At 41.2% G+C, this 19,197-nt stretch overlaps 1 long non-coding RNA gene across 5 annotated transcripts in view; it reads right to left on the bottom strand.

Moving 5' to 3' along the window:
* LOC120638818 overlaps positions 1 to 19,197 on the bottom strand; it is a 98,042-nt gene that overhangs the window by 56,761 nt on the left and 22,084 nt on the right. For all 5 annotated transcript variants that reach the window (XR_005660792.1, XR_005660795.1, XR_005660796.1 and 2 more), the window contains exon 4: positions 175 to 297. This is a non-coding gene — a long non-coding RNA (uncharacterized LOC120638818). The remainder of the gene's footprint in view (positions 1 to 174; positions 298 to 19,197) is intronic.

The following is a 19,197-nucleotide window of genomic DNA, read 5'->3' as shown; positions in this document are numbered from 1 at the left end:
GCAACAAAGTTTAGATTTTAAAATAGAGGATTTGATGACTCAGATTATATTTATTAAAAATCATGATAAATTAGGCCCAGGGTGAAGATGCTCCTAAGAGCAAGGAGGAAATAGCAATAAGCCATTCCCCCAATGTTCCACACACAAAAACACTACAATTATCATTATAATTACCAGAATCAATTCCTGACTTCTTCCGGAGCAGAACATTTTCAGGATGTTTGCAAAGATCATCCGCAGCCATTCTGTGGAATGACTGCAGAGGGTTCTGTGGATCTTTCAATCACCTCGTCAGGTCTGCAAAACACAAAAGTGCAGAATGGAATAAAGGCCATTTCTGGAACATTTGCTGCTCCGTGAGCAAATCCTGAGAAAGGAAGTATAAAGGTTGTTTCCCATAATAGGTGACATCTTGGTTAAAAAATGATATAACCATCGTTGCACTGTGACAGAATATGTGCTAGGACATGACAGGCTTGAACACACCAGAACATCTTTTCTGCCAAAGACGGTTAACCTCTGGCTGTAGATAATAAATTCACTCGATTAATTTTTGCTACAGTTGGATTTTTGCCTTTCAAATTTATTTTGAATTAAGCTATTCTTCACATCACTGTCAATTTAAGGTCATGTAGCGTTATCCTTTTTTTCGAAGGTGATGACCCTTGTATTTGTGTATGTGTCTGAGAGCAACTCTGTTGTGCACTTTGTCCATGACAATATGATAGTGTGCCTTCCTCTAGCCTCTTGCCATTTGGAGTGAGAATTTCTCAGATGCTAATGGGAAAAAGGAGACAAATATGTCCCATCATCAGCAGAATATACTTATTTTTGCAGTGGTGGGGATGGCTTGCACCGAGTCATCATCAGCCTATTCCAGACCTCACATGAGCCTTTGGGCACACTTGTTTTTTAAACCAAAATGATTTAAAATTATGTACTTAATCAATTACAGGGGAATGATATAGCTATATTTATTTACACTGTCAGAGGTGTTCCAAATTAGAGTAGCTGACTTACTTGGTTGTTAATAAAATCAATGTGCTAACCCTTGGGGGCTCCATCTGGCCTGGGCATCCGGTCAGGGGTTCTAATCCCGGCTCCACCACTTGTCTGCTGTGTAACCTTGGGCAAGTCATTTTACTTCCCCATCTTTCAGTTATCTCCTCTGTAAAATGGGGATTGAGACTGTGAGCCCTATGTGAGTGACTACGACTAACCCAATTTACTTGTATCCACCCCAGAGCTTAGTACAGTGCCTGGTATTAGTAAATGTTTAATAAATACCACAAATTATTATTATTAGGTAATCCCCTCCCACCTCCACCCAATGCACTTTTTAAAGTGTCCCTCTCTTTTCTCCCACCACTCTCAGGCTTTAAAATATTTTGTCATTTTCTCGTAGCTATCGTGTGTCCCCCTCCACCCGACTCTACCTTGTGAGCTAGTGCTATAAAAGAAGGCAAGTGTTGTAAATTCAAAACTGAAGTATCATAAAGCTGAAAGAGGGTATACATTATTCACTGTAACGAGAAATGCCTCAAGTCAAGGAAAGGTTGGGTTGCAGGATGATTAGAGTACCTTAGTCTGGGGTTGAAGGAAATTCCTTTCACTTTTTTGTGACAACCAGAAGGAAAAGAAAACCAAGAAATGAAAAAACTAAATAACAAAAAAAAACCCCAACAAGAAAGCAGACATTAACTTATTCTTTACATCTCTATCAATTTATGTTCACCCCCTCTCTTCATGTTCTAAATGCTAGAAAGTTTACTGCCCATGGAACCGGTTCACATTGGTAACTAAAGAAATTTGTTCCCCAAAGTGTAAACTCAGTTTTCCAGAAAATTGGTGTTTTTTATATAACTCTAAACTGATGCCAGAGGGACTCTGTTTGAGGGGTGGGGAAAAGGTCCTTAGCCAGAGTCTACATGGTAGATTCATATAATTTTATTAATGAGCACTTTTCACCTTGTAAAAGTGCTGATAATCACTAAATTTTGGAACTCCAACAAAGTGGCAATGTCTTGGCAGCATTACATAATAATAATATTGGTATCTCTTAAGCGCTTACTATGTGCCAAGCACTGTTCTAAGCACTGGGGTAGATACAAGGTAATCAGGTTGTCCCACGTAGGGCTCATAGTCTTCATCCCCATTTTACAGATGAGGTAACTGAGACACAGAGAAGTGAAGTGACTTGCCCAAGGTCACAGAGCTGACAAGCGGCGGAGCCAGGATTAGAACCCATGACCTCTGACTCCCAAGCCCGGGCTCTATCCACTGAGCCACGCTGCTAAGATTATTAATTTTTGAACCATGTAAGTTACCTTTAGAACACCAATGATTTAAAAATCATACAAATGGGAAAATATTTTCACTTCATTTATAGGATAGCAACCCCCAAACTCAGTCACACACATGAATGCATGTAGAAAGAGCTCCGCAGATGAACCCAAGCAAATTAAAGATCGGTTTTCTTCCGCATCCCCCAGCTCATCCTTCCAAACCTTAGCTGTAAAATTTAATCTTCTTACTTTAATCTTGGCAAGTAAATATCTACAGGATTCTTTTATGATTACAAAATATATAACAATGCAGAAGTCAAATCATTTAATATAATTGCTCAGAAATGGCAATCAATACTTCTGGTGTTTTTTTTTCTAATCCTCCAGTTTTATAGGCAGGAATTAACAATCACATTGGAATCAACACAGTATGCCTCTCTAAAATGCCCTAGCCTAACCTGGAATCAGGAAATTATTAAATTATTTCATTAAGTTTTGGAATTATAAGAGGTCTCCCTGAAATATTCTTCTGAAAGTTATGAAAATATAGGATTTCCCCTCTTCCACCCAAACACAAGTCTGCTATGTAAAATAATGCTACTGTGCCAGGGCTCTGCCATTAGTGAGTTGGCAGAATTTGACAAATTGGCCTTGAAGGAGTAAAGGCTTTCTTTTTTTAAAATAATATTTCTTAAGTGCTTACTTTGTGACAGGCACTATTCTCAGTGCTGGGATAAATTCAAGCTAATCAGATTTGGCAGGGTCCATAACCCACATGGGGCTCACAATCTAATTCCCATTTTACAGACGAGGTAACAGACCCAGAGAAGTTAAGTGATTTGCCCAAAGTCACACAGCAGACAAGTGTCTGGGCCAGGATTAGAACCCAGATCCTTCCGAATCCCAGGCCCATACTCTATCCACTAGGAAACGCTGCTTCTCACCTTTTTTACTGGCAAGTGAACTGCAATCTTTTCAAAAGAGCATCATTTCAGTACTTTCCTTAAAAAAGCATCGATGGGGTTTGGATTTCAGATCCCCAGAAGTCCATTTTGGTGAGTACTATGAAAGGAACTGTCAAATTCAAAAATACCCTCCCTTAATGAAGCTTTTTGTTGCAGAAGGAGAACAATCCAGCATCTTCCTTTCTACAGTAAAACTGTACCCAAGGTAAAAGATCAAATCCTTGTGAATATCATCATTATTCATAACCCTGGGATGTTTCAAGCACTGCCATCTCTAAGATTCTCAACTGCAGTTGTGATAATTTGGTGAAGCAACCAATGAAATATTCAATAGTCTCACTGAAAGCTTCATTTTTTCCTATATTTAATTAGTTCTTACTTGACACTTCAACATAGAATTATTTATCATTATCAGCTTTTTAAACCAGAATCATTGCCTTGCATAAATAAGATTCCTATCCTTGAGCAATTTACCCCAACTGGTTTTAAACAGTGAGATTTCCAGTATGGAGTGATTTGACCTTCATATTCATTACTTACCTACCTGTTCAATTTTGTTCTAGTAGAACTATGCTTAATTCATAAAGAAAGTGAGGCCATCGCTTAAGTGATTGTGTCATATTCTGTTTTAAAATTATAACGACTTTGAATGTGTGGTGACATTATTGTCATTCCCTAGATGATAATGATAATGCTGCCCATCATTTGAAAGAAAAGCCTATTTGTATATCAATTTAAGTAGATTTAGGACATTTAAATGCTTGAAAATCCAAAATATAGGCTTTGCTTTCACTTGCTTTACTGAAATGTCCAGGCCAGCGGTGCTGGAGTGAGAACATGCCAATTTCAGAGATGCCCTTCCTGGTGGAAAGTAGTATCGCCTCGAGCCAGTTTCTTCAAGTGCATCAGGAGTTGATTTTTGATCTGAAGATTAAGCTGCCGACGGTGAGATTACATCCGTGGAGGTGTGTGTCTTTGAAAGAGAATTTTGCAAATTTTGTTCACCGTGGAACCGTAGTGCCCCTTTCCTGGCCTGAGAGATGAATAGCAAATCATTGGAAATAAAGCACTTAATAGAGTGTCTCAAATCAGATCACCTAAAGTCCATTTTCTGAAAATTCAATCACTTCTTTGCTGCAAATGACTTGAGCAGCTGGGTTCCGATTCTGGCTGCTATGACCGTGATTTAGAAGTAGGGGTTAAAGGAGAAGGAAATGGGAGCTGCCCACAGGAGCTCAATAAATACCATTTGATTGATCGATTGGAGCTGTAGGCTGCGTAACCTCAGTCTGAGAATCTTATCTGCCCTTGAAAAGTGCTTGGGGAGACCAGGATCCCAGCCTGACCTGGGGGAAGCCAGCAATACCAATGCAAATGGCAATTTCACTATAGGTGAAATCACCTATAGTGATTTACCACTATTACTTCTAATAATAATTATGGCATTTCTTGAATGCTCACTATGTTCAGGCAACTGAACTAAGCGCTGGGTTGGATACGAGCAATTCAGGTTGGACACAGTCCCTGTCCCATGTGGGGCTCACAGTCTCAATTCCATTTTACAGATGAGGCAGCTGAGGTCCAAAGAAGTGAAGTGATTTGCCCAAGGTCACCTAGCAGACAAATGGCAGAACCAAAATTATGACCTTCTGACTCCCTGTGTTCTACCCACTATACCATGATTTGTTTTTTAATGGCACCTAGACTGAAAAAAATCCCAGTGTTTTCTATTCTCTACTGGGTCAAGAAAGAAAGGCTCTGGAGTAGGTCAGTTTCAAACCACAAATCCTGACCCATTCAGCCTTCTGTCACTTCACTTGCCTCGAGACGGTAAGCCCCTTGTTGGCTGGGAACGCGTCTACCGACTCTGTGATACTGTACTCTTCCAGGTGCTTAGCACAGTGCTCTGCACATGGTAAGCTCTCGATAAGTACCTGCGATGGATTCACTTGGCCTAGAGAGGGTTTAAGTGAAGGCAATCTGCCTCCCACAGATTGAGAAATTGGAGCTATGAGTTCCTCCAGAAGCTCTGACTCTCAGACCTCACACTGGTCCAAGGATTCCTCTTCTCCTTGTATAATCTGCCTCTGCCAAATATGAAATGTGGCTAGGGGTGGAAGGAGGATCTAGGGCATTGGGTCCCCTGTCAGAGCCATCAGCTACTCACTGCACTCCTTCAATCGATCGATCAAAATTATGTAGCACTTACTGTGTACACAGCACTGAACTAAGCGCTTGGAGTAGTACGTATAAAAGAGTCTAATCATGGCAGAGAGGTCGGGGGCAAGATAGATGAGATCGAGGTACAGTGAAGTAGGTTGGCATTAGAGAAGTGAAGTAGGCTGGCTGGGGTGTAGAAAGAAATCAGTGATTTAAGGGAGGAAGGGACAACTGCTTTCAAGCCTAAGGTAAGGAGCTTCTATTGCCAAAAAGAGATGGGGAGATGGATGGGCAACCACTGGAGGTTCTTGAGAAGTGGGGAAAACAAGGACTGAACACTTTTCCTCCACAGATGCGCAGTCAGAACCCTCTGGAGGCTGGCCGGTGGGCACCCGACCTAACAGAAGTTAGCTGTTGAAGCGGCGGGCTGAAGGTAGAGTTAGGAAATTGCAAGGGAGGAGAAGGAGAGAAATAGGGCACGAAAGCCGGAACGTGATTAGATCTCTGTCAGCCATGGAAACAGAAACAGACACTGATATGCCAGTGAACTCAAAGAATAACCGCAATTCCACCGGTCCCGAAAATACTCTTCTACACTTCCACACCACGGAGTCTGAATCAAAGTGCCTCCCTGTGAGTCTCTCTCGCAGGGCTTCTAGCAATTAAATTACTTTTGAAGAGAACAGAAAGGTAAATCACTGAATAGCACGATGAAGCACTGAAGCTAAGAAATCCCAAATGGAAAGTGCTCAAAAGGCCATTCAGTCTATTTTCCTGCCAGCACAGGATCACTCAATAATTAGGTTAGCTTAAAATCACCTTAATATACCGGCCCCTTGCAAAGGGGAGGACTTCCTCAGAAAAACCCCTTTGCCTGACTGTGGCGTGTGTGTCTGTGGCGTGAGGTAGCCACCATGTCTGCATGAGCAGCATGTCTATGTGGGAAGTGCTGGGATCCAGTGGAAAGAGCAGGGACCTAGCGTTTGAATATCAGCTCCACCACTTATCTGCTGGGGAACGTTGGGCAAGTCACTTAACTTCTGTTTCATTTCTCTCAGATGTAAAATAGGGATTCAATACCTTGTCCTCCCTTCTAGACTGTGAGCTCCATGTGGGACAGGGACTGTATTCAAGCTGATAAACTCATAACTAGCCCAGTGCTTAATTAAGTGCTTAACAAATACCACAATATAATTATTATTGCTATTATTACCTGTGCTTTTTATTACTCTCCAGTTCATTCCCAAGTCTCTAACAAGCCCCAAATGTATTTTGTCTTTTTTTTCCTACAGTCAGGCAGGCTGCCACCTAGTAATGACAGAATTTAACACTACTCTTCAGAACCGATTAATCCAATCTAACAACTATCACTGTCATTTCCCTTGATTTCATTAATTTTCAGTAAGACACTTTGACACACTGAAGTAAGCAATGAAGTACCTTAGGAGTACTTCTTTATGGCCAGGTTCACGCTGTTCGGTATGACTGCTTCAGTGGACTGGGTTAAATAGTTTGGTGGTCTAACTTTTAGTCAATACAATTTCCGATGAAGTCCAATTTATAAATAGGGAGCAGCTTAAGCCAGGAGGGCATCTTGGCATCTTGCTCTACTAGACGTTATACTTGGTTCCTGGTATTCTTGAGCTTTTATTTTAAGATGGCGGTCACACTCCCACACATACATACTTCTCTCTCCGAGATATGGACATGCTGCTGGAGAAAAATACTAAAAATTAATGCAAGAGCGCAAAGCTTACAAAGAGATAAATAAAATAATGACTAAACGAACAGATTTCCTGAGCTATAGAATATGTGCATTTGAAATACTGCTTCCTAGCTGAAAACTGGGAGTAAATTGCTAGTGACAGACCTGCAAGGAGCGCTGCCATCAGGAAGGGAGTGGCTCTCTTTGAGCAAAAGCTTCCCACAGAAAGACCAGGAGGCAAAGAGAAGCTGCAAACATGAAGCACAACAATATGACAAGAGGTGAGCTTTTTGTGTGCCCAATGTGGCCAGGACTATGGATCCCACCGTGGCCTTTTCAGCTACACTCTCTGGATTTTGAAATATGGCCTTGGAGAGAAATCAATCTTTCCTTCATCCCGATATGAACTGGGAAAGATTAATGGAGATGGCAAGATTTCAGGAGTGCGTTAGCTCATCGCCCTCCGTACCCCAGCAAGAACGTGCCTGGCAGGAATGAGAGCACTCAAGTGTCACTGGGCAAACCACTAGTACAATAATCAATTCCTTGACGTAGGTAGGGAGACCATTAGGGGGGCAGGAATGTGAAAACAGGTTTAGAGAGCCGCATAAAGGAGAGTGCAAAAATGAGGGTGGTAAAAATGGATAGGGAGAATAGCATGAAGGCTCACCTTAGCAGAGTCAAGAGGACGTCAAAGGAGACTGGAGGCAGGAGATGAGATATTCATAGCTTGAACCTGAGAGTGGAGCAAATCACCCTAGCCTGGAGGATTGGCAAAGGCTTATCCTGAGAGGGAATTTTAAAAAATAATTTAAAATCTAAAAATATTAAAAGGTGATTTTAAGGAATTCTGTACTCAAAAAAAGAAAAATAGGAGAGTTGAAACGTTCCGGTTGATATTAACCCAGTAACTAAAATGACGAATCTAAGGATGCCATAAATAGTGAGGTAGATGAGATCGGAGGACAGTAAACAAGCTGGCACCAGAAGAATGAAGTGTGTGGGCTGGGCTATAGTAGGAGATCAGTGAGGTAAGGCAGGAAGGAGAAAGCCGACTGAGTCCTTTAAAGCAGCTGGTAAGGAGATTCTGTTTGATGTGGAGGTGAGTGGGCAAACGCTGAGGTTCTTGAGGAGCGGGGAACTTGGTATGCAGTTTAGCAGCAATATCTTGGTTATGTCCTCTTTTGTTGTTAGCAAGACATTCAGAAACCCACAAAGAGGCTCTGAGTTCAGCAGGAACACCATTCCTTCAGCTTTATACAAGGCAATCCAGCCTTCAATACTGAGAAGGGTACCTTTATAGTTTGGTATTTTTCCTTAAGCATCCACATTTCCTCTGCCTTAGCTCCTGCCAATGATTTCCCCAGCTCATAAGTAGTGTCCGATTACAAAAATATCCGAGAGGGAGATATAAAGCCTGTGGAATCGGGGGGGACAAGGTCCCCCCACGTAAATGCTCTAGAGTTCTGCGGACTTCCACAGAACATTCCGTATGACATCATTACACATTACTACGTAACCCACTTAACTCATATATCATTCACGTATCTTGCTTCTAGGTTGGCAAAGGTGTGGCACAGATACCTTCAGTGGACACCCTACCGGCAAGGTAATGTGGGATTAGAGTCTTTTCTTGCGAGACACACTGTTTTCCCACTGTCCTAAGGTTTGAGATCATAGTTCCAAGAAGGATCAACAAGGGATTTATGTTTCATTAAGGATAATACCCACAAGGATGATCATGTTGGCTACTTGGCAGCAAGATTTGGACAAGAATCTCCACAAGTGACAAGATATTATCGCACAGGTAGCAGAGGACCAGACCTTAGACTCAGCAATCAGGTATAAGGAGTCAGACTAAGAATGTTGGGCAAAGAGAAATGGCAGGATTATTCCCGGTTATTAAGAATAAAGGAGAGTGAGAAATTGAAGATCTCTAGAAGAACGTCACTGAGAGGAAACAGAAATGAAATCAGCTTCCAGAAATCTATGAGAACATTATCTTAAAGGGGGAAGTTTGGGGGAAAATGATCTGATGTCCATATTCATTATTCACTCACATCAATGCTTAAGCAATTCCATATTTTAAGCATTCTTTAGCCATTGCATGTATTTTTCTGAATTCCCCCAGATACAATAGTTTCCATTTTCCTAAACTGCAATATCATTTACTTCCTCCCCACCACACACACAAATTTTGTTCATTTCCAAGTGCATTAGAATTTCTGTCCTAGGTCACGTGTACAACTCTTATATTGTAAATCAACTGTAACTGCTAATTCTCGATCATTAATGTGGCAGTTAAAAAAAAATAGTCCAGAGAGGTCACTGACTCAGGCGGCCTTTCAGAAGACAGCACTCTGACACACTGTAATTGTCATTATTCTTTGTTTCATGATCTTGCAGACAACTTTTAACCTACGTGTCTGGATGAGTAAATTAATTTGAAATAATTCTATACATAAATTTTAATGGAACTCTGCTTTAAATACCCAGATATTCCTCAACAGCTTGACCTACACCCTCAGGGTTAAGACTGAGTTCATTTTCTCTAGAAACCCTGATCCTATTATCACTGATTCATTGATACAGCCAATTGATTAAAAAATCACTGAAGGACTAGAACGCCACTCCAAACATTTTCATATAGGCACTGCGTATCCTGTACATTCCTTTTGTCACAAGTCATTCAATTCAATAGTATTTATTGAGCACTTACTATGTGCAGAGCACTGTACTAAGCGCTTGGAATGGACAATTCGGCAACAGATAGAGACAATCCCTGCCCAATGATGGGCTCACAGTCTAATCCGAAACCAAGTCGTAAAGCCTAACATCTCATTTCCCCACTCTGCTTAACTGCTCAAAATCCCATTATTTGCAGGAAGCTGATTGATATCTCTGACATCCTTCTTTTAGTAAATTAATAGGGTCAGATTTAAAGGATGATGATCTGGGTGCCCCTCGTTCAAGTTTATTCCAACCTCCCCAATTATTTCCAGTTCGTCTGATAAGTAAAGATGTCTCTTAAGTTTTGTAGTTGAAATTGTTCTCCCTCTAACTATGAATGTGATCCCTGTGTGGGACAGGGACTATGTCCCACCTAATTAGCTTGTATCTACCCCAGGGCTTAGGACAGTGTTTGACACATAGTAAGCACTTAATGAATATCATTAAAGATGTATATATATATATATATATATACATCTTTAATGCTCTACACACACACACACTCACAATTCATCTGTGGGCATACATGCCTATTGGCTCTGTTGTTCTCCACCCTCAGCTTGATTCTCCAGTTTCAAACAGGATCATACGTATTTCAACCAGAGACTTTCTGGAAGATCCAGAGCAGTGGGTCCCCTTGCAGCCTAAGATCAGAGTAACAAAGCTTGGAGTTTTCAGTAACTGGAGCCACCAAACCCTGATACAATGAGCCCCATGTGGGATAGGGACAGTGTCTGATTATCCTCCATCTACCCTAGCAGCACTTAGCATAGTGCTTGGCACAGGTGCTTAACAAACACTACTATCACTATCATTATTATTCCATGTGCACAGTACAGGGGGAGGGAAAAACTATGTCCTTCCCCTCCACTCACAAAAAAATCTATGGCGGACATCCTCTGAGGGTCTGTGCTTATCTTGCCTCCTGCTCTATATTTCTGAACTTCTTTCTAAAGGTTAGTTCAAGCATATTATCAAAAGATGGGCTGTACACTGCTCAGAGAGTTGACTAAGGCTCGGCTGGATCAGAGAAAAGGTTAGGACCAGTCAGCAAATGTCCTGCTTTTTAATCCCCAGTTACATACATCACATCACCCGTCCTAAACAGTGGTGAGCCTGCAATCTCCGCAGCATCCAGTGCCTAAGCTTTGTAAATAGGATGTTTTTTTAAAATGAAGGAAAGTTCCTCTGAGCACTAACATTTCTGTGGTTTTTATTCACACCGGATATTTTACCGATCATTCCTGATGCTTTCACCACAACTGAGATGGCCCTTCCACATCAGCGTTCCTCCTCCTCTCACTCTACGATTTCCGTTCTTGCCAAAACTCAGAGTGAAGCTAGGGTTAAGAAGAAAAATTCTGAGGCTCTTGCCTCCCAAGGATAGGAACAGTTATTTGGGTAGTCTAAAAATGTGCTATTTGAGTTTTGACAGCTCAGTACCTTTCATTGCGATCCAGATGTAAGTTTTAATATTTTGCAGATGGGGTTAAATACAGTCATTTATCTTTTCACCTGCCTTTCTACTTCCTGGAGATGACTCCATAAATCTTATAATTCCTTGGAGTAACATCACTTCAGAGATCAAAAGATATCCTGTTATCCAATTGCTAGCCTCTTTGAAGATAAGGACTCCCCAGAGTACCAAATTCCCCATTTCAGTAAACCTGGGTTTCGTGCTGATGGAAATTTTACCAGCTAGGAAATAAGTCCTTGCCCAAAGACCTCAGGTCTAAAAGCAAACAAAATTGGTTGGCCTAATATAAATTGGCACCTGGTGTGTGAAAAATGGGGTGTCTGTTAAATTTTCGTGATGTTGCAAATCTCTGCCTCTCTGCTGTTTCTTTTCCCTTTGGATCTTGTTTGAGTATCTGCTGCAGGGAAACGCTTCTGTTCTCCAAGTGATCTGGAGAGTGCAAGAGAAGGAGGTAGAGAAGGGTGACATTGATAAATGTGGGACCTTTGCAAATTCTGCAGGAAGAATTGAAATTGTGTAGACCTAATTATTCTTGTAACTTTTGGAAAGGCTGAATTAAATCACTCTCATTCACTGATGAAGTAGGTGATGGGTTGAATTCCTGCCACCATCTTGCAGCAGAAAGGAGGCATGAGATAACAGATTCTACTATTTTTACCGATTTCTTTTCACATATTCCTAAAGTATGTGTCTTACTTTCCTAGCTGGAAAATAGAACACTTACAAGGGTTTGATTGTTAAAAAATACATTCAATCTCTACCCAATCGCTTATCGCTATTTGGGAGAATTGTCCAGCTTCTTTTTGGCAGCTAGTTAGCTGTAGTTAGTTGTCTTTTTAATTTTCTAAAAATAAAGTGACCTTTACCTCCTGATGAGAACAACAAGTGCGGAATTCTGGAATATGAGAAAAAGAAAAGTAGAAATGACTATTTTTTGCTATGAAGGGAAATGAACCTTGATTATCCAGTCCGAGAGATAGGTATTAGCATTTATATTTCTATGAATTGATTGAGAAAAGGGACTTTCCCAAATAATTTTTCATATACCATTCATTTTAGAAATAACAATATGTGCATTAGAGAGAAAACTCTGATTATATCATAGGTTTTTAGGTACACGGCCTTTCCATTTACCACCTCATGATTCAACCTTCCTGCCACAAAACCAAAAAGTACCCGCCACATGCCTCCCTTTTCATTTCGAGCATGGAGGCGAACTTGGGGTGGACCACTGGGAGTTTAAGGATGCTGTGATGGAACATGAATGAGACTGAACCAAGAGAAAGAAGGCATAAGCGAAGAAGAAAGAATGCTCTTTCCACTAGGTCTGCTGCTTTTCGCTTCCTACCAGCAGGAGCCCAAGATTTCATACTTCTAAATGAACAAATGACTCAAGATTTCATACTTCTAAGAACTTCAGGAAATCCAAGGAATCTAAAGTTATGAGTGCTGAATTAGAAATCAGTAGACTGCATAATAGGAGCTATACAATAACTCTTATTTGGGGGATTAAACCTTTTAATCTTTCCTCCCAAACAAAACCCCCCTCACAGTCAGCTCCAGGGCTTTCTATCTTTTGGTCCCGCCTGACCTCTCAGATCTTGAAAGGGGTCAAAGGTGGGACTAAGGTGGTGATGACTCCTCTTCCCTCTTCTTTCAGGCCTGGCTCCTTCTGGGCCACTGCCGGTAGGAAGTGAGAAGCAACAGGCCTGGTGGAAAAAGCATTTTTCCTCCCTCACTTCTGCCTTTTTTCTCTCGGTTCAGCCTCATCCGTGTTCCATCTCAGCATCCTTAAACTCTCAGTGGTTCACCCCAAGTTCGCCTCCATGCTCACAATGAAAAGAGAGGCAGGCGGTGGGTACTTTTTGGTTTTGTTGCAGGAAGGTTGAATCATTAGATGGAAAATGGAAAGACTGCGTACCTAAAAACCTATGATATAATCAGAGTTTTCTCTCTATTACACATAGTGTCATTTCTAAAATGAATGGTAAATGCAAAATTAAATCTAATAGCCTTATTTTCTTTCTATTTTATATAGATTCTTAAGAATAAAAGGTAAGTTGAGCATTTGATACTGGATTTATTTCTAGGGCATAATGTTAGCCGCTTCCAAGAACCCCCTATAAAATATACATTTATGCTATATTTTGATACACACATACATTTTCTTCCATATCCTTAAAGAGGAGCCCAGAGAATGAGCCATTTGAATGAAAGTTTCTCTTCGTTTGATGAAACTACATAGCTTAGAAATATCCTTTCATCCAGGGGTCCCTGAATCACTAAGCCTGTGCCTCACCTATGCCTTTTGGAGCTAATCCAAGCACAGAATTTCCTTTGAAGTCAACTGGAGCACCACGCATGGCTGAACTCTTCAAGGCACAAAGCAGAAAGAGAGACAGGCTTGTTATTCTTAACTATGTGTTTATACGCACTCAGCTCTCCCACAGGCTGCAGGAGATTGTAGTTGAATTTTCTGCAGAATTGGCAGTGTCCTGGTGATAGTTGGCAGGAGAAAGCATGAGAGGATTCTCATTCTAAGAAACCATTGCTTTCTGTTGCTTATCCTGGAAGCAGCTATAAATGCAAACTACCCCCTCTCTCCACTTCCCACCACTACACACACACACAGCCCAATTCTTCCAGTACATTAACTGCTCTCTGGGAGGCTGAGACTCTTTTGGAAACTGGATTATATTTCTCTACAGAACCATTTGCACTAAACCTTGGACCAATCTATAACATGAGGCATCAAAGAAATATCCCTAGACTAAGACACGGAAATAGAATAGAAAAGAACCATCAAAGCATCCGATACAGGCACGATCCTAACGAGGAGCTGCTAAACAACTCTGCGGCCTGTGTGCTCCTGAAACAGCAGTGGGCTTTAGTCCTCAAGGAAATGCAAGGCAAACAATGTTCACAGCTTGGCAGATTTGAAAAAAAAGCAGAGAAAACAGCATCCTGAAACCTAGACCATAACTTACCGAGAGATTAAACGCTACAAGGTAAACTGGACTCAGGAGAAGTGCTTCACGGTCCTCGGACTACTACATGACATCATACCTGGTTGAACTAAAGTTGCTGACACCAGTCTGGTGCCATAACTAGGGGAGCAAAATAGATGTTCACAATAGTTCCTTATTTAGCCTGAGGACACAACTAAAACCCTAGAGAACAATATTAAAAGATGCTTCTAGTCCTTTTCTAGCTCACAGGCTATAAGCATCAGAAAAGATCGCCGTGCTCTACCTTAGACTGGAAGCTCCTTGTGGACAAGGATCATGTCTCCTGTATTGTGCTCTCCAAAATCTTTAGTTCAGTGCTCTGCATTTATTGCTTTTTTAAAAAATTTTTATTGCTGTCATTTGATTAGGTTTTTTTCCCCTGAATTTGCCTCTTGATTTTTCCTCTGTGTATCTATCCTCCTTCCCCAACTTTAGATTGTGAGAATTCTGTGACTAGGAACTGTGACCAAAATTCGTACCTCACCCTGCAATAGTACACAGTTCTCTCCTTTGTAAATTCATAATATTAATCAATGGTGTTCATTGAGCACTTACCGTGTGCAGAGCAGTGCACTGGGGGAAAAACACAATAGCTGAGTTGGTAGACATGTTTCCTGCCCCCAAGGAGCTTATTATGTGAAGGAGTGTTGCCTAGTGGAAAGAGCATAGACCTGAGAGTCAAAAGACCTGGGTTCCAATCCCAGGTCCATCACTAGTCTGCTGTTGATTTTGGGCAAGTCCCTTAGCTTTTCTGTTCCTCAGTTACCACACTGTAATACGGGGCTTAAATCCTCCTCCTTATGACTTGGAAAGTGAGCCCCATGTGGGACGGGGAATGTTTCCAACCTGATTACCGCGTATCTTCCCACACAGTAGAGAACAATCTTTGACATATAGTAAGTACTCATCTAATCCTGCAAATTATTTTTATTATCACTATATAATAATGAATAAGAGAATAAGAAATCTTCCTCAGAAACTAAAATCCTCACCCAATCACCGAGCCGAAAGATACCACGTTGGTTTCTGTCTCCATAAGGCTAGGCTAGCAAATGATGTGTTAAAAGACAAAAGCGAAAAACACAGCAAAAGGCTAGCCAGCAATCAATAAGTTCCTTGTGGGCAGAGACAGTGGCTACCAACTCTGTTTTACGCTGCTCTGGGAAGCAGCGTGGCTCAGTGGAAAGAGCACGGGCTTTGGAGTCAGGGCTCATGAGTTCGAATCCCAGCTCTGCCACTTGTCAGCTGTGTGACTGTGGGCAAGTCACTTAACTTCTCTGGGCCTCAGTTCCCTCATCTGTAAAATGGGGATTAAGACTGTGAGCCCCACGTGGGACAACCTGACTCCCCTGTGTCCACCCCAGCACTTAGAACAGTGCTCTGCACATAGTAAGCGCTTAACAAACACCAACATCATTTTTACTGTACTTTCCCAAGTGCTCAGTACAGTGCTCTACACATGGTAAGCACTTAATTAATACTTTGGATTGATTCAGAGAGCACAGGCCTGGGAGTCAGAGAACCTGGATTCCAATCCCAGCTCTGTCACTTGTCACCTCTGTGGTCTTGGGCAAGTCACTTAACTTCTCTGTGCCTCAGTTCATCTGCAAAATGGGGATTCAATATGTGCTCCCTCCTACTTTGACTGTGAGCTTCCTGTGGATCCTGGTTATCTTGTATTTACCCCAGCGACTAGTACAGTGCTTGACACATAGTAAGCGGTTAACAAATGCCACAATTGCTATTGGTTGGTGCAGTCAATTAATGGTATCTAATGAGTGCTTGTTCAACCAATCAATCAATGGTATTGACTGAGTGCTTATTGTGGATGTCCTAGGCACTGGTTGCAAACAGAATAGTGAATTTAGTACTTAGGTGAGTACATCAGACTCAACCTCTGGGTTCCCTGCTTTCAAAGAGCATGCAAATCTGTGACATAAATCTGCACCTGGAACTATCTGCAGAATGATATTTGAGTCTAGCCTACTATAGGCTGTAAAACCTGGGCCGCCATAGGTGATGAAATCCAGCCTCACGAACAAAATTCACCAGCACTGTCTTCCTGCCACGCAAGTGGACAGACAAGATCACCATGAACCAAATCTTGAAATATATTCGGTCCATGTGTACTGCCGGACTACTATCAGTCAGTAGTATTCGTGAGTGTTCGCTGCGTGCAGAACACTGTACTAAGCTTTGGAAAATTACAACAGAGTTGGTAAACACATTCCCTGCACATAAGGAGTTTAATTAACAATCTATAACAGCTAATCTACTAGCTGCTATGTAGCTCCACTGGATAGGTGGGGTGTGAAGGATGACTACAGTCTCTCCCTCCTGGTCAGACGGCTAAAGAATGGGGAGAAAAAACACTTTAGAAGAAATATCCCAGGTAGTGTTGCCTAATTGATTAGTGCTGACAGATAAGCCTAACATCAGAGAATAATGGGATTGCTCATTTCAGGGTGTGAGTCACAGCCTGTGAGTCAAGGAGATAAAGCCACAAACAAGGAATAGCTCTACGTGACTAAGCCACAGAGAGCATGAAAGGCCTCCAGGTTATGAATGATATTTGGCGGGCTATGGACTTTTATCAATGGATTTCAGTACCAACACTCACATTATTTTTCTAGTAGAGAGGATGGCAATATCAAGAAGAAACCTGGTAGTCCAGAAGCTTAGACTTAGTGTAAAACAATGATCCCTTAAATTCAAATAACTTTTCTGTCATAGGAAATGGGGAGGAATAAGTGCTGTAGGGTCAGTTACCTTTTATTAGTAAATTATCATGATTCCATGTATAAAAGTCAAATTTAGAATACAGTCACCCAACTCCTGAACTCCAAGTCTTGAATTCTGCTATATGAGAGATAAAATTCTTTATGGAAAATATTCCTTTTGGCAATTTTTGTCAACAGTAGCAGGCAGGTCATTCATTCCAGCCATTTTTAATGGATGACCTATAGTTTTCATTTGAATCATATTACAGGGGTAACCTAGAATATAAGTTACAGAATTCATCATCTAAGAGAAGGACACTCTCTTCAGCACATTGAAGATCACCAAGATGGTGAATTACTAATATATTAATTCAATCAATGGTATTTCTTGAGTGCTTACTGTGCGCAGACCCCTGGGAGAGTGCCTGGGAGGATGCAACAAAGTTGGTAAACACAAGGAATTTACAGTCTAGAGGGGGAAACATTCATTCACCTTAAGTATGGATCTGCACAAAAGTGCTTTGGGCTGAGGGTGGGTTGAATACCAAGAGCTTACAAGGTGCGGATCCAAATGCATAGATCATGATGATGACATTTGTTAAGCGCTTACTATGTCAACCAAGCACTGTTCTAAGCACTGGATGACAGAGAAGGGAAAGACAGTAAGGCAAATGAGGGCTTAGTAGGGGAAGGCGTCTTGGAGGAGATGTGATTTTAGTTTCGCTTTGGTGGGGAAAGTGGTGGCTTGTCAGATATGATGGAGGGAAGGAATTACATGCCAGAGAGAGATATGGTAAGGAATAAGGAGGTGGAGGTGAGGTCGACAAGAGCCAGATACAGTGAGTAAGTTTATATTGTAGGAGCAAAGTGTGTGGGCTGCATTACCAGTGGCTGGTAAGGTGCCAGTTCACTGATAAAAGCTTAGTTCTCCCAAGCCTTTAGTCCAGTGCTCTGCACACAATAAGCACACAATAAATACGACTCAATGAATCGAATGAATAGGCAGAGGAGAACTGAATGAGGGCTTTTCACTCAATCAGCCGATCGCACAATTTGTAAATCATTTAGGTCTTGTGATCACACCCACCAGTCTATATGCTCCTCGAGGGCAGAGAATGCAGTGTTGTCTCAAACCTTTAGAGCAGTGCCTATATTCCATGGGCCTGAGTGATTTTGAAAGAGTAATATAGCTCAGAAAATGAAATTTTGTATTTAAAGCACACAAAGCAAAACCCAAGTGGCTTCTCTGTGGCCCAAAACCTTTAGCAATCAAATCGCCTCTTCTAATTTCTAGTGCTTCTGATCTTGATATATATTTTGGAAATTTCAAGATTGCCATGAAGAAGAGGGTTTAGCTCTCACTGAAATAGGGAACCAAAATAAATGATGAATCAAAAGAAAAATGACCTCCCAAAATTAGGCAAATGTAATTTAAAAATGGAAAATACTTTGAAGAATAGTTGAAGAAATCATTGAAGAAAGAAATATCCTCTTTTCAGATTATTTACAAGAGAAGAAATACTTTACCCACTTAGCTCTTCATTCCCATCTTAATACATTTAGTCATAGTAATGAGTGTTAACCAATACAACACACTACTAGTCACATTTTAATATGATGTATGCATAGACAGTAAGTGTCATAACATAGGAAGCAGAAAGATGGCTTGAAATAAGTAGACCACATCTACAATTTTCAAGGAAACTGGGATATTGGGTGAGGCTACCACAGGAAACAAACCAGCCTATCCTGCTCAATGTATTTAAAAACATGCATAGCTCTGACCAACAGAATTACCCAGATATCTTTCAAATTCAATTATCCTTTTCCCCAACTCCTCCTTAAGCCATTATGGTTAGAAATATAGACTGTAAACTCAACTTTCTAGTCTGTAAGTTCTTTATGGGAAGGGAACGTGGCCGCTAATTCTATTGGATTGTACTCTCCCAAGAACTTTGTACAGGGCTCTGTATATACCAAGCACTTGATTAATACCATAGTTTGATTCATAAATGGGCACAAGAATCCAAATTCCAAGCAGCAGGAAAATAAAAATATTCTGCCTCTTGCCTCAGGCTCATCGCTTCAAGAGAGCCAGTGAATTCATCTAGATTGTAAGCTCATTATAGGCAGGGTATGTGTCAGGT

The sequence above is a fragment of the Ornithorhynchus anatinus genome, chromosome 14, assembly GCF_004115215.2.
Source record: "Ornithorhynchus anatinus isolate Pmale09 chromosome 14, mOrnAna1.pri.v4, whole genome shotgun sequence".
Lineage (NCBI taxonomy): Eukaryota > Metazoa > Chordata > Mammalia > Monotremata > Ornithorhynchidae > Ornithorhynchus > Ornithorhynchus anatinus.
The sequence above is the reverse complement of the archived record's forward strand: the minus strand, read 5'-3'. Positions and strand labels throughout refer to the sequence as shown.